The sequence below is a fragment of the Dipodomys spectabilis genome, unplaced genomic scaffold (assembly GCF_019054845.1).
Source record: "Dipodomys spectabilis isolate Male_0828 unplaced genomic scaffold, ASM1905484v1 ptg000240l, whole genome shotgun sequence".
Lineage (NCBI taxonomy): Eukaryota > Metazoa > Chordata > Mammalia > Rodentia > Heteromyidae > Dipodomys > Dipodomys spectabilis.
Genome location: NW_024870917.1, coordinates 3953645 through 3965405, shown reverse-complemented (window position 1 = coordinate 3965405; position 11761 = coordinate 3953645).

Genomic DNA, 11761 nt, shown 5'->3' with positions numbered 1-11761 from the left:
CCTTTTTTTTTTTTTTTCTGGTAGAATATCTATTTGCATCTTCTTTTTTTTTGGGGGGGAGACTTGAACTCTGGGCCTGGGCACTGTCCCTCAGCTCTTCAGCTCAAGGCAAGCACTCTACCGCTTGAGCCACAGCGCCACTTCCGGGTTTCTGGTGGTTTATTGGCGATCAGAGTCTCACGGACTTTTCCTGCCCGGGCTGGCTTTGAACCGAGATCCTCAGATCTCAGCCTCCTGAGTAGCTAGGATGACAGGCGTGAGCCACAAGCACGGGGCTTCTATTTGCATCTTATGAACACTTTTACTCCAGGACGTTTGAGAGTTTGAGAGGTAAACAGTCTGGAAATAAGATCTTTATCCCATGGATGTTTTGCAACTATTCTCACCATTCACGTCCTGACTTCTCGGTCCTTATAGCAGGATCTTCAAAGGCCAGGCATTTAAAAACTCTGGGTGCATCTAAACGGTCTGCTCCTGCTTTGATTTGTGTTCTTTGGATGTCATCTCCTGGAACACACACACACACATCTTTTCTCAGATTTACTTGTAGAAGTTCCATGGCCGCCTCTTTTACACTTAAGTCTGTGATGAGGCCAATTTTATTGCTGGTGTGAGGTGTGAATCAGCATCTGGTTTTTTTCACATGTGGAAAATACGTTCACCAGCACCATTTGTTTAAAAGCAACAACAACAAAACAGTCTCCTTGTCCCAAGGCTTCCCGGTACAGCTGTGGGCTGTGCAAACTTGTGCTGGCCGGGGGAGGGTTCCATCTCCCATCCATTCGGATGCCCTGAGCCCTCTCCCACCCATCCTGTCCTTGATTCTCTTAACTCTTATGGTAATCACCAAAATCAACTGGCTCCAGTACCCACCCTGGTCCTTTTCCAGAATTACTTTGGTTACCTAAATCCATGTTCAAATCCACTTGTCAACAAATGCAGATTAGCTTGTTGCTGGGATGGGGTGGGGGCTATGACCAGATCCGTTTGAGAAGAATTTTTCACCTCACCAGCATCCATCCTTCCCATCCACACAGGAATCAATCTCACCTAGAAAGAATTTTTTTTACACCTCCTTGGACTTTTTTTTTATTTTTGCTGATCTTATATGGATGTTGGATCTACAGCCAACTTTTTCCTATTTAGGGGACTATTACAAATTGTACTACTTTGAAAATTGCGATTTCTAGTACTTTTGTTTAGTACAGAGAAATATGGCTGATTTTTTTATATTAGTCATGTATCCTGCAACTCTTCTGAACTCAGTTATTAGTTCTAGTAGTTTGTAAAGTCCTTGAGACTTTCTCCTTCTTTCCTTCTTTCTCCTTCCTTCCTTCTTTCCTTCCTTCTTTGCCAACACTAGGGCTTGAATTCAGGTTCTCATGTTTTTGTTCAGTATGCTTGCTTGACTGATTGTTTACCACTTGAGCCACACCTCCAGCCCAGCTTTTTGATGGTTAACTGGGGATAAGAGTCTCAGAGTTTTGTGCCGAAGCTGGCTTTAAACCATCAGATCTCAGCCTCCTGAGTAGCTAGGATTACTGGCGTGAGCCTCCACACGGTCTCCTCAGGCTTTTCTATGTAGGTAGACATGTCATCTGCAAATACAATTTTACCTTTCCCTTTCTAGTCCTTGTGTCTCTGCTTGGTTTTTGTTTCTGGTGTTTTTCTTACCCTGTGGCCATGGCCAGGAACCGCAGCATGGTACTTGCCTTTGCCTTATTCCCAAATCAGGGAAAGCATACAGTCTTCTCAGAAAGCAAGATGCTGGCCTAGGCTTTGTGGGTATCTGTCATCAGGCAGAGGGATGTGCCTTTCTGTCCCTAGTTTGGGGAGAGCTTATCACAAATGGATTTGGATGTCGTTTCTGTTTCTGTGGAGGACAGCACAGGCCACATTTAGATCTGCTGACTCGGCTGGTCACACACTGAGGCTTTGTGCGATTGAACCAGCCTTGCACTGTAGGAGAAAGGCTTGAGGTGGAGTCACTGTTTGATTTGATGTTTGCTGGGAATCCTCTCATGTTCATTTGTTCTCAGGTACTGTCCAGTGGTCTGGGTGAGGAGATGTTGGCAACAATGGCCTCTAGCGGGCTCCCTGTGGCTGTCAGGGTCCTGGCCTAAGAATCTCAGGCTGCTCCCACACTGCCCCACCCACTCAGTTCCTTCCTTCCTTCCTTCCTCCCTCTCTCTCTCTCTTTCTCTTTCCTTCTCTCTTTTTTTCCAGTCCCGGGGCTTGTACTCAGGGCCTGGGCTCTGTCTCTGAGCCTCTCTGTGCTCAAGGCTAATGCGCTACCACTTGAGCCACAGTGCCACTTCCATCTGGCTTTTTCTGTTTCTGTGGTACTGGAGAATCGAACCCAGGGGTTCATGCATGCTAGGCCAGTGCTCTACCACTAAGCCACATTCCCAGCCCACCAGCTCCACCTTTCTGCAGAGCTGAGGCTCAGTGGGACCTTGATGACTCACAGGCAAGTTCGGGACCCCCATGGCAAGTGCTACTTACAACCTGGTTGTTAAAAGGCTGGTTTGCACTGTTTCCAAGCTGGGCCTAACCCCCTCTGCATGGACGTCACAGGAGCTCATAGCTGCTCCCACCTGGGGATGGATGCACATTCGAATACACCCCAACCCCATGATGGCAAATGGTGGGCAGAGAGCCACACCCCCAGGAACTGCGCATGCCCTCCCAACCTACAGCTCCAAACATCCTCCAACTCAGAGTGAAGAGGACAAGGTGCCATCAGTGCTCAGAGCCAGGGGCACAAGACGCTCTGATTGGCCAGCCCTGGCCACACCTCCCCCAGAGCTGCAGGTGAGGTCAGCACCCAGGTGACCAGAGCCAGACCCAAGTGATATGGGGGGCACATGAGGAGGAGGCTGGGGGTCCCACAGGGAAACACAGGGAGGATCCAGCCTCATGGGAAATCCACATACCCTCCCTTAGATGCTTTCTCATCCGGAGAGTTTATTTTTATTTTATTCTCATTTGTTGTTTTATTTTTTGCTGGTACTGAGGCTTGTACTCAAGGCCCAGGCGCTGTCATCTCAAAGCTGGTGCTCTACCACTTGAGCCACAGCTCCACTTCTAGCTTTTTGGTGGTTAATTGGAAATAAGAGTCTCACAGACATTCCTGCCCAGGCTGGCTTTGAACCAGATCTCAGATCTCAGCCTCCTGAGTCACTAGGATGACAGGCGTGAGCTTCCGGCTTCCTGACTTCATGTAGAGAAGTCAGTTGGTTTGAAAACAGAAGCCACTCACTGAGGTGTCCCACGCTATAGACAATAACGACTTAAGTAATGAGGAGATGATGAGCGTGGATGTCAGTGCTCAGTACACAGCACATCTCCCTGTAGTGTCTCATTCAAGTTCTTTTTTTTTTTTTTGGGGGGGGGGGTCCGGTCATGGGCCTGAACTCTGGGCCTGGGCGCTGTCCCTCAGCTCTTCAGCTCAAGGCTAGCGCTCTACCACTTTGAGCCACAGCGCCACTTCTAGCTTTTTTCTTTTTGCTTATGTGGTGCTGAGGAATCGAACCCAGGGCCTCAGGCATGCAAGGCAAGCGCTCTACCACTGAGCCACCTTCCCAGCCCCCTCATTCAAGTTCTTAAGCAATGAGAAGTTGGTCCATTCTGCAGAAAGAGAAACTGAGGCACAGAGAGGTAAAATAACGCCCCTCCCAGGAGGGCTCAGAGGTGGCCTCTACTGGGCTTCTTTGCCAGCGAGAGGAGACACATCTGAAATACAGTCCCCGGTGGCTGGGCCCCGTGGGAGATGGCATCTGCCCCCCCCCCCCAGGAGACACCCCGGTGGCCTGGGCACTTTGAGACCCAGATTCGCTCTGCTGTCTCCTTACCGGCTCCGCTGACAGCCTCCGCCCAGACCAGGCTGGTATTTTTAGCTCGCAGGCACCCTGCGCAACCCATAGTACACTCTGACCAAATTTAGCCATGTCCAGAGTCTGCGGGAGTCACAGTGAATGCAGAGGCCTCGGCTGCCTCGGCAGCCCTCAGCAGCCCTGGGGCCCCAGGGGCTGCAGGAGGCGGCGGGGGGTGGGGGGAGGGGGGAGGGGGATTTCCCAGGGCCTGCGGGGCTCACGGGAAACGTGTGGAGGGGAAAGCGAGATGCACAATCCAGCGTGTGGGCCGGGCCAAGCCAAGCCCCAAACACAGGTGCCTGAGTCTCTGTGCAAGGAGAGGGTGTGACAGTGGGGCGTGTGAGGTGACAGGTCGCTCCGCGCAGGTCTCACGTAGACCGCGTCCCCTGTTGGAAAACTGGGCACTCGACTGAAGTCGGAGAACCTCATGCAGCACAAAGTGCAAACTATCCCAAGATCTGCTGGCGGGCGCTGGTGGCTCACGCCTGTAATCCCCGCTACTTGGGAGGCCGAGATCTGAGGGTCATGGTTCAAATCCAGCCTGGGCAGGAAAGTCCAAGAGTCTCTTGTCTCCAATTACCACCCAAAAAGCCAGAAGTGGAGCTGTGGCTCAAGTGGGAGAGTGCAGCCTTGAGCACCAGAGCTCAGGGCCAGGCCCTGAGTTCCAGCCCCGGGCCCGGCATCAAGCCAGCGTCCTGCTTCTCCTGGCTCGTCCGGAAGTCTTGCCTTGGGCCCGCATGCTGGGATGCTGGTCAGCAGTTGCCCCTGGGATGGAGCCCGTTCCCACCGGGGGCCCGCCCCCTGGCGCCCCCTCGGGCACAGCCCCGCCTGGCCCCGGCGGGCTCAGCAGTGGCGTTTGCGCTGGTCAGGGCTCAACAGCGGCGGCGACAGCGCTCCAAGCGCTCCTCTCCATCCGGAGGAGGGGCCGCGTCTCCAATGCCCACCATCCGGGCCCCCATCTTGGGCTGGGGGGGCTGGGGGAGGGGTGTGGGGGCTCCCCAGGGATTCCAGACGGACAGTGAAGAGAGACAATGGCAGAGATGGCGGGAGAGGCAGGGAGAGACACGGACACAAAGAGACAGAACCAGACTCAGCGAGGGCTGCGCATGGCTCGCGTGGCCTGGCGCCCACTCCCTGCCCGGGGGGAAGAGCAGAGAGGGGCGGGTGTGGTGATGGGGACCCTGTGGTGCACCCCACTGGGGCCTCCTGCTGCAGCTTCCACACGGAGGCCAGCGTGTGGTGACCAGCATGGGCCTCTAGGGGGCGCGCAGCCCCGCTCCCCTGTGGCTGAGCTTCCTGATGGACGAGCCGGGGCGGGCACGGGCACCGGGGCGGGCGCGCGGGCACCGGGGCGGGCGCGCGAGTCCTGCACTGAGCTCCGGAGACACAGCCAGGCTGCGGCCCCGGCGGCGGGTGGCAGCTGGTCACGGGTGGTGAGCAGCAGCACGGGTTTGCACAGGTGCTTGGTCAGTGGGAGCCGAGCGGCCCTGGGTGCTGCCCACAGGCTCGGGCACTCACAGACCCCGGACAGCGCAGAGAGCCCGGTGGGCAGAGGGCATGGGTGCACGCGGAGGGCCTCCTGGCCGCTACCACCGTCCACCCGGGTCCCTCTGCGTGAGCCAGCTCCACCCCCTCCCTGGCTATGAACAGCGCGGGTGGGCGCTGCGGGGAGCAGGGCTGAGGCTGGGAAGGGGTGGAGGCCGGGCCCTGCTCCATCCGCTCTGTGGCCTCCTGGCCTCCATCCATGGTCCCCACCCAGGCTGCCTCCTGAGCCCGCCCCAGCTCCATCCAGACAGACACAGCACCGCCCCTGGGCCACCGCGCCTGCGGGGGCGCCCACCCCCCACCCCGGGTCCCCGGCCAGGTGCGCTCAGGACCCCGGGACAGGCCCACCAGCCACTCGCGACGCCAGCCGGCAGCCTCGGAACCCGGCTCGGGCAGCCAGGGGCGTCCCGGCTCCTCTGGCCCACGCCACCCCGAGTCCGCTGGGGTTCCGGGAAGAGGGTCCCCAGGCTGTGTGGGTCCCAGCTCAGCTCAGGTGGAATGCCAAATCCCCACTGCACCTGCCAAGAAGGGACAGAGGGAGGGAGGGAGGCAGGAGGGGGGAGAGAGGAAGGAGGGAAGGAAGGAGGAGGGAGGGAAAGCCCTGTGTCTCCCTCCCTCTGGAGCTTGGAGCCTCGCTCTTCCTCCCTTGTCCCACGTGAATGCTCTTCTCTGCAGAGGAGAGCGAGGCTCGGGGCTGCCTGCGGCCCTCGATCGCGTCGGCACACGGGCCGCCGTCCTCCATCTCAGCCCCACCAAGGCTGATGCTTGTTCCTCTCGCCAAACCTGTGGGAAACCTCCTGCTTCCTTTGGGGAAATCAGGGGAGAAGGGAAGTGGGGAGGAGAGGGCAGAGGAGGGGAGGGCAGGGCAGGGGAGCTGTGGGCACAGAACTGAAGTGCTGTTCAGGGTAACGGGGTGAGCACCAGTTGAAGGACGGGGCCCCCTGGTGGCCAGCTGCAGAGCCCGCCCTGTGCGCTTCCCTCACTACACCTTAGCAAAACCCAGGTGGGGAAACTGAGGCTCTCCGTCGGGAGGAAGAAGGTCTGGAGCCCAGACATCTGTGCCGCAGCCTGCACTCTCCAGGCACCAAAGGCAGAAGGCCTTGGACATCGGAGTGGAGCGGAGCCCAGCTGTGTGGGCCCGCACCCCTCCTCCTGCAAGCCGTCCCTGTCCTTCCAGCTCACACCTGCCACCTTGAGCTACTTGGGAGGCCGACGCTGGGAGGATTGCAGGTGGAGGTCAGCTCAGGCAGAAAAGTTCTCAGGAAAGCTCTCCTGTCGATGAACAGCTGGAGCAGAGACTCGGGCTGTCCTAGCTTCGGGGACCCCTGGCTGGGGTGGACCTGTCCCCAGAGCCAGCAGGGCCACCTGGTGGATGTGCTCTGAATAGCACCTCAGGGCAGGTGGGAGGCTGGCGGCCTGCAGGCTCAAGCAATGACCCAATCCCCCCTCCCCCCCCAAAATGCTCCCCAGTGTGGCCACTCCCCTCCCCCTCCAGGCCCCATTTTCTCCGCCTGGCAGTCGCCGGCATCCTCACCTGATTGCAAAGACGAGTTCTCGGGGCCCGGGGTGAACACTGTGGGCCGTGGACGTGAGCGGCCATGTTCCTGGGAACAGCCGTGGTGAAGTTGAAAGCAGGATCTTTCAAGAATGTTTTGTGCACTGGGCGCCAGGGGCTCATGCCTGTCACCGTAGCTACGCAGGGCTGAGGAGCTGAGGTCTGTGGGTGGTAGTTTGAAGCCAGCCCAGACAGATGAATCCAAGAGACTCTTATCTCCAATTAACCAGCAAAAATCCGGAAATGGAGGTGTGGCTCAAGTGGCAGAGTGCCCCACAGTTCAGCATGGGGCCGTGTCCTCTGCTCCCCGGCTGTCCCTGGGTTAAGAGTTACTCCAGGCCACCGTAGGGGTTAAGGAAGACAGCAGACCATCAACCGGATGGCAGGAGTGAGTTCAAGTCCTGCTGCGGCAGCCAGGAGCAGGGAGGAGGCTAAGGGGCCGAGTAGAAGGTGAGCCTTGAAACCCAAGCTAAAGAAAGCTCACAGAGCCAGGCACCAGATTCCAGGCACACCGGTCAGCCTAGCTACTCAGGAGGCTGAGATCTGAGGATCGCCATTCAAAGCCAGCCTGGGCAGGAAAGTGTGAGACTCTTATCTCCAATTAAGGACCAGAAAACCGGAAGTGGTGCTGTGGCTTAAGTGGTAGAGTGCAAGCCTTGAGTTGAAGAGCTGAGGACAGCACCCAGGCCCAGGTTCAAGCCCCAAGACCGACAAAAATGGAAGAAAGAAAAAGGAAGGAAGGAAGGAAGGAAGGCAGGCAGGCAGGCAGGCAAGCTAACAGCAGGACTTATGGAAGCAGCTGGGGCCAGGCTACCCATGGCTGCCAGAGCAGTCCAGTGCAGGCAGGCTTGACTCCCAGGGACCCAGGAGAGCAGGCTGCATGCCCCCTGCCCCCAACCCCCGGTCAGCCCCAGCGGGGCATGGCGGCTGGTACCAGGCGCGGTGGGGAGGCCAGAATGTGAACTGAGGGGCTCAGGGCCTGGAGGGCGCCCGGACCCGGGCAGCCTGTGTGCAAGGGCCTGGGTGGAAAACAACCAAGCGCAGGGCCGGCGTGGGCGCGGGTGGCTGACCTCCAGGGCCTGGGGACGGAGGCAGGCCTGCACGCGGGTCTGCACTGGAGAGGTGAAGGCCGTGGATTTTTCTGGAAGCGGGGGCGTGGTTCACCAGCCCCAAACAGCCCCAGGAAGCCTTGGACGCCAGCCCCGGGCCGCAGGAAGTCAGGTGGGCTCTGCTTTTCCCATCTTCCCGCCATGCCAGGCTTCTGTACCCAACCAAGTAGAGGAAGGGTGGATGGTGGTGATGGGCGTGGCTGGATTTGCACCCAGCCCCCCCAGGGCAATCCCACCCGCCTCCTTCCTATTAGCTTCTGTCCTAGGTACCTGGTACCCAACTTTCCTTGTGCCTCAGCCCCTGGCTCCCCCTGCCGGTGGGAGGGGAAGCGGCCTGGCTTCCTGTCGCAGGTGACGCCCCACCAACTCAGCCAGCCACATCCCCACCTCAGGTCTCTTAGGAGTGTGGGGGCAGCGCCACCCCTCCCCCAGAAGCCAGGGCTGATGGGGAAATCGGCCAAGTCCGGTTGCAGGACGGCAGGATGTCCCCTCAAAGCCATGTGGTCATGGGGCAGGGGTGGGGGGTGAGCCCGGCCCCCGCGGAAGGCGCCGGCGGAGGAAAGCCAGGGAAGCGTGGCTGCCGCCGGCCGTGCTGTCTGCGGTCACAGGAAGTGCACACGTGCGCACGCAGCTGAGATGCGCGGACGTGTGACGGGGCTCACCCAGGCGCAGCAGCCAGGACCACAGCTATGGTGTCCCTGACCCCCACGTGGGCCTGGAGCACTCGCTGGCGCACACACGGAAGGATGCAGCACTGATAACACAGGGCTGCCCTGCGGCGGCTGCCCCCGGGCCTTTACACACACTGTCTGCACTGTCTGGCACATCGCCCCCAGAACCTGGCTTGTTCCCTGGCCCTGCAGCCCCTTCCCCTCCGCCCTCTTGGCCTCTCCCCTTCATCTCCTCCCTCACCCTTGCAGGGACCTGAGCATTCACACTGTATGCTTGTAGCTTTGGGCGTCTGTCTGGCCAAGCACCTCAAGGGGGCCTGGTCCTTGGCACCTGAGGGCACATCAGTCCTGGCGGACCAGGACTGGGCAGCTGTCTGGGCAGCTGGCAGGTGGGCAAAGTCTGGGTCCCCTGGGCCTCGGGCGATGCGGAGCTGCAGCTCTGGGGGAGCAGAGGAGAATGTGGTTTCCAAGGTGTGTGTTCCTCTTTTGCGGTCAGCGTGACCCCCTGACCTCTGTGGCTGGGGCAGCAGCACCCCGCCCGGCCTTGGGGTGGGGAGGCTGTGGGGCCCGGAGTTCGGGGCCGCACAGAACCACAGCCAAAGCCACCCGAGGCCACTCACCTGTGCCGGCCACTGGGCCACGCTGTCAGAGTCCACGGCTGAACTCGTGAACTTGCAGGTGCCCTGGGCTCAGAGGTGCACAGGTGAGCACACAGACGCACGCACACACACACACACACACACACACACACACGGTCACACCCAGCAGGTGCTGGCCAGCCCCACCCCAAGCTTCCATGCTGTCGGGGAGACGGTGCGACCCCGGCACCCCAGGATTGTGAGGACATGGGGGGGCACTGGGCAGAGGGCGAGGGACCCTCTGTCTAGCGAGGTCCAATGTGGTCCTTGCCAGGCCCCGAGGAGCCCCGCACTCGTGCCCTCCCCACGGGGCTGTCCCGGGCCTCCCTCGCCTGGTTCCAAGCCTTCTCCTGCCCGGGACGCCGGTGAGGGCCAGGCCACCTTCCGACCCGCGCCCTGCTCTTGACACCCCCTTCCCCAGGTCTTGGACCCCACAGAGCAGCAGGGCGGGCGGGCGAGGCCCTGCAGGGGAGCCCTGGGAGAGGCCAGGGCCTCCCTGGGCCTCGTAGACGGGCGCTCCCCGCCAGGCCGCGTTCCCCGCCGGGCGCCTGCCCCGTGCTAATGGAACATTCCGGAGCTTCCACCTGGAAGCTCCTGGCGGGCACCGGGGGCCGGTGGTGCGCGGGGAGGGCTCTGCGGAGAGCACACGGGGACAGTGTCCCGGCCGCGCAGGCCCCGGGGGGGGGAGCCCCAGGGCCCCTGCGTCAGGCGCAGCCCCTGCCCCGGGGGCCTGGCCCCGTCCGTGCACGCGGGCCCGGGGCGCCCCGGCCGGGGGCCTGGCCCGCCCGCGCGCGCTCCCCGGCCTTTGCCTATATAAGGCCGGGCGAAGCGGGGCCCGGCCGGACGGGCGCTGTCCTCAGGGGTGTTTGGCACCCGGCAGCAGGTTCTTGTAAAGACCTGGCGGGGAGATTGTTTGACAGCTGGCTCCCAGGGGAGCTGCCGGGCGCCGGGGACACGGGGTGCTCCGGGGGGCCGGGCCGGGCGCGGCGAGCGAGGGCGCCAGGCCGCACCCTCCACCCCGGAGTCCGCTCGCAGCCACGCCACGGCCGCCGCGCCACCGAGGCCCCTTCCGTCCCAGGCCTGTCCTGTGCCAGGCGAGTCTCTGCGGGTGACCGGCTGTGGCTCCTCTCCCAGCCCCTTCCCCTGGGCATCACCTCCGTCCAGCCGCGCCTGGGCGCTGTCAGGCGACAGACAGGTGCCCGGTCCCGTCCACAGGCAGAGCGCCAGCTGTGCCGCCAGGCCCCACCCACCCGAGCCCTCCCACCCAATCCAACCGCAGGATGCCAGGCCCCGCCCACCAGGGCCCTCCCCACCCAATCCAGCCGCAGGACACCAAGGCCCCGCCCACCAGGGCCCTCCCCCACCCAATCCAACCGCAGGATGCCAAGGCCCCGCCCACCAGGGCCCTCCCCCACCCAATCCAGCCGCAGGACGCCAAGGCCCGTGGCCTTGTCCACACGCGGAGCCTCCTGTGGGCACTTGCCTGGCAGGGCCGCCCGTGGAAGGGGCACTGGCGAGAGCGCTGCAGGGACCGGCGCTTCTGGCCGTGGAAGTGTCCCCGCGCCATGACCAAGCTGCCGAGCGCATCCCGGGCGGCGGAGGGAAGGGCGAGCAGGCGTCGGGTCCGCTGCAGGCCCCGGTGCGGCGGCTATGCCTCATTTCTACCTTTTTGTGCTGCCTGGGCCTTGACAGCGCCTGGGCTGCGTCCTGGAGCTGCTGCGCTCAAGGCTGGAGCTCTACCTCTCGGGCCACCGCTCTCTGGCTTTGTGCTGGCTAATTGGAGATCAGAGTCTCACGGACGGGGCTGGGAGGGTGACTCAGGGGTCCAGGCTCGCCTAGCACGCATGAAGCCCTGGGTTCGATTCCTCAGTCCCACAGACACAAGAAAAAGCCGGGAGTGGTGCTGTGGTTCAAGTAGAAGAGCCCTGGGCAAAAGAAGCTCAGGGACAGCGCCCAGCCCTGAGTTCAAGCCCCAGGACTGGCCAAAGAAAAGAAAGAAAAGAGTCTCCCAGACTTCCCTGCCCAGACCAGCTTTGAACCGTGATCCTCAGCTGCCGGCCTCCTGAGTGGCTGGGATGACAGGCGCGAGCCACCTGCCAGTACTCCGGGTCTTTCTTGTGTGGAGTTTGATTTCCGCTTCCCCGAGGCTGTGGCTCACAGGACCGGAGCCTGGTGTGGCGCTTGCAGCCCCAGGGTGCAGCAGAGCAGGAGGGGGTGGCGTGGGGTTGTGGGGCGCATGCTGCGAGCCCCGCACACAGCCTGGGACTCCCAGGCTCCTAGCTGGGGGCTCTGGGGAGACAGGTAGGAAGTTCCCTTCCAGGGCCGGAAGCAGACCAGCCACACCCCAGCTCAGAGGGACACCCCGAAT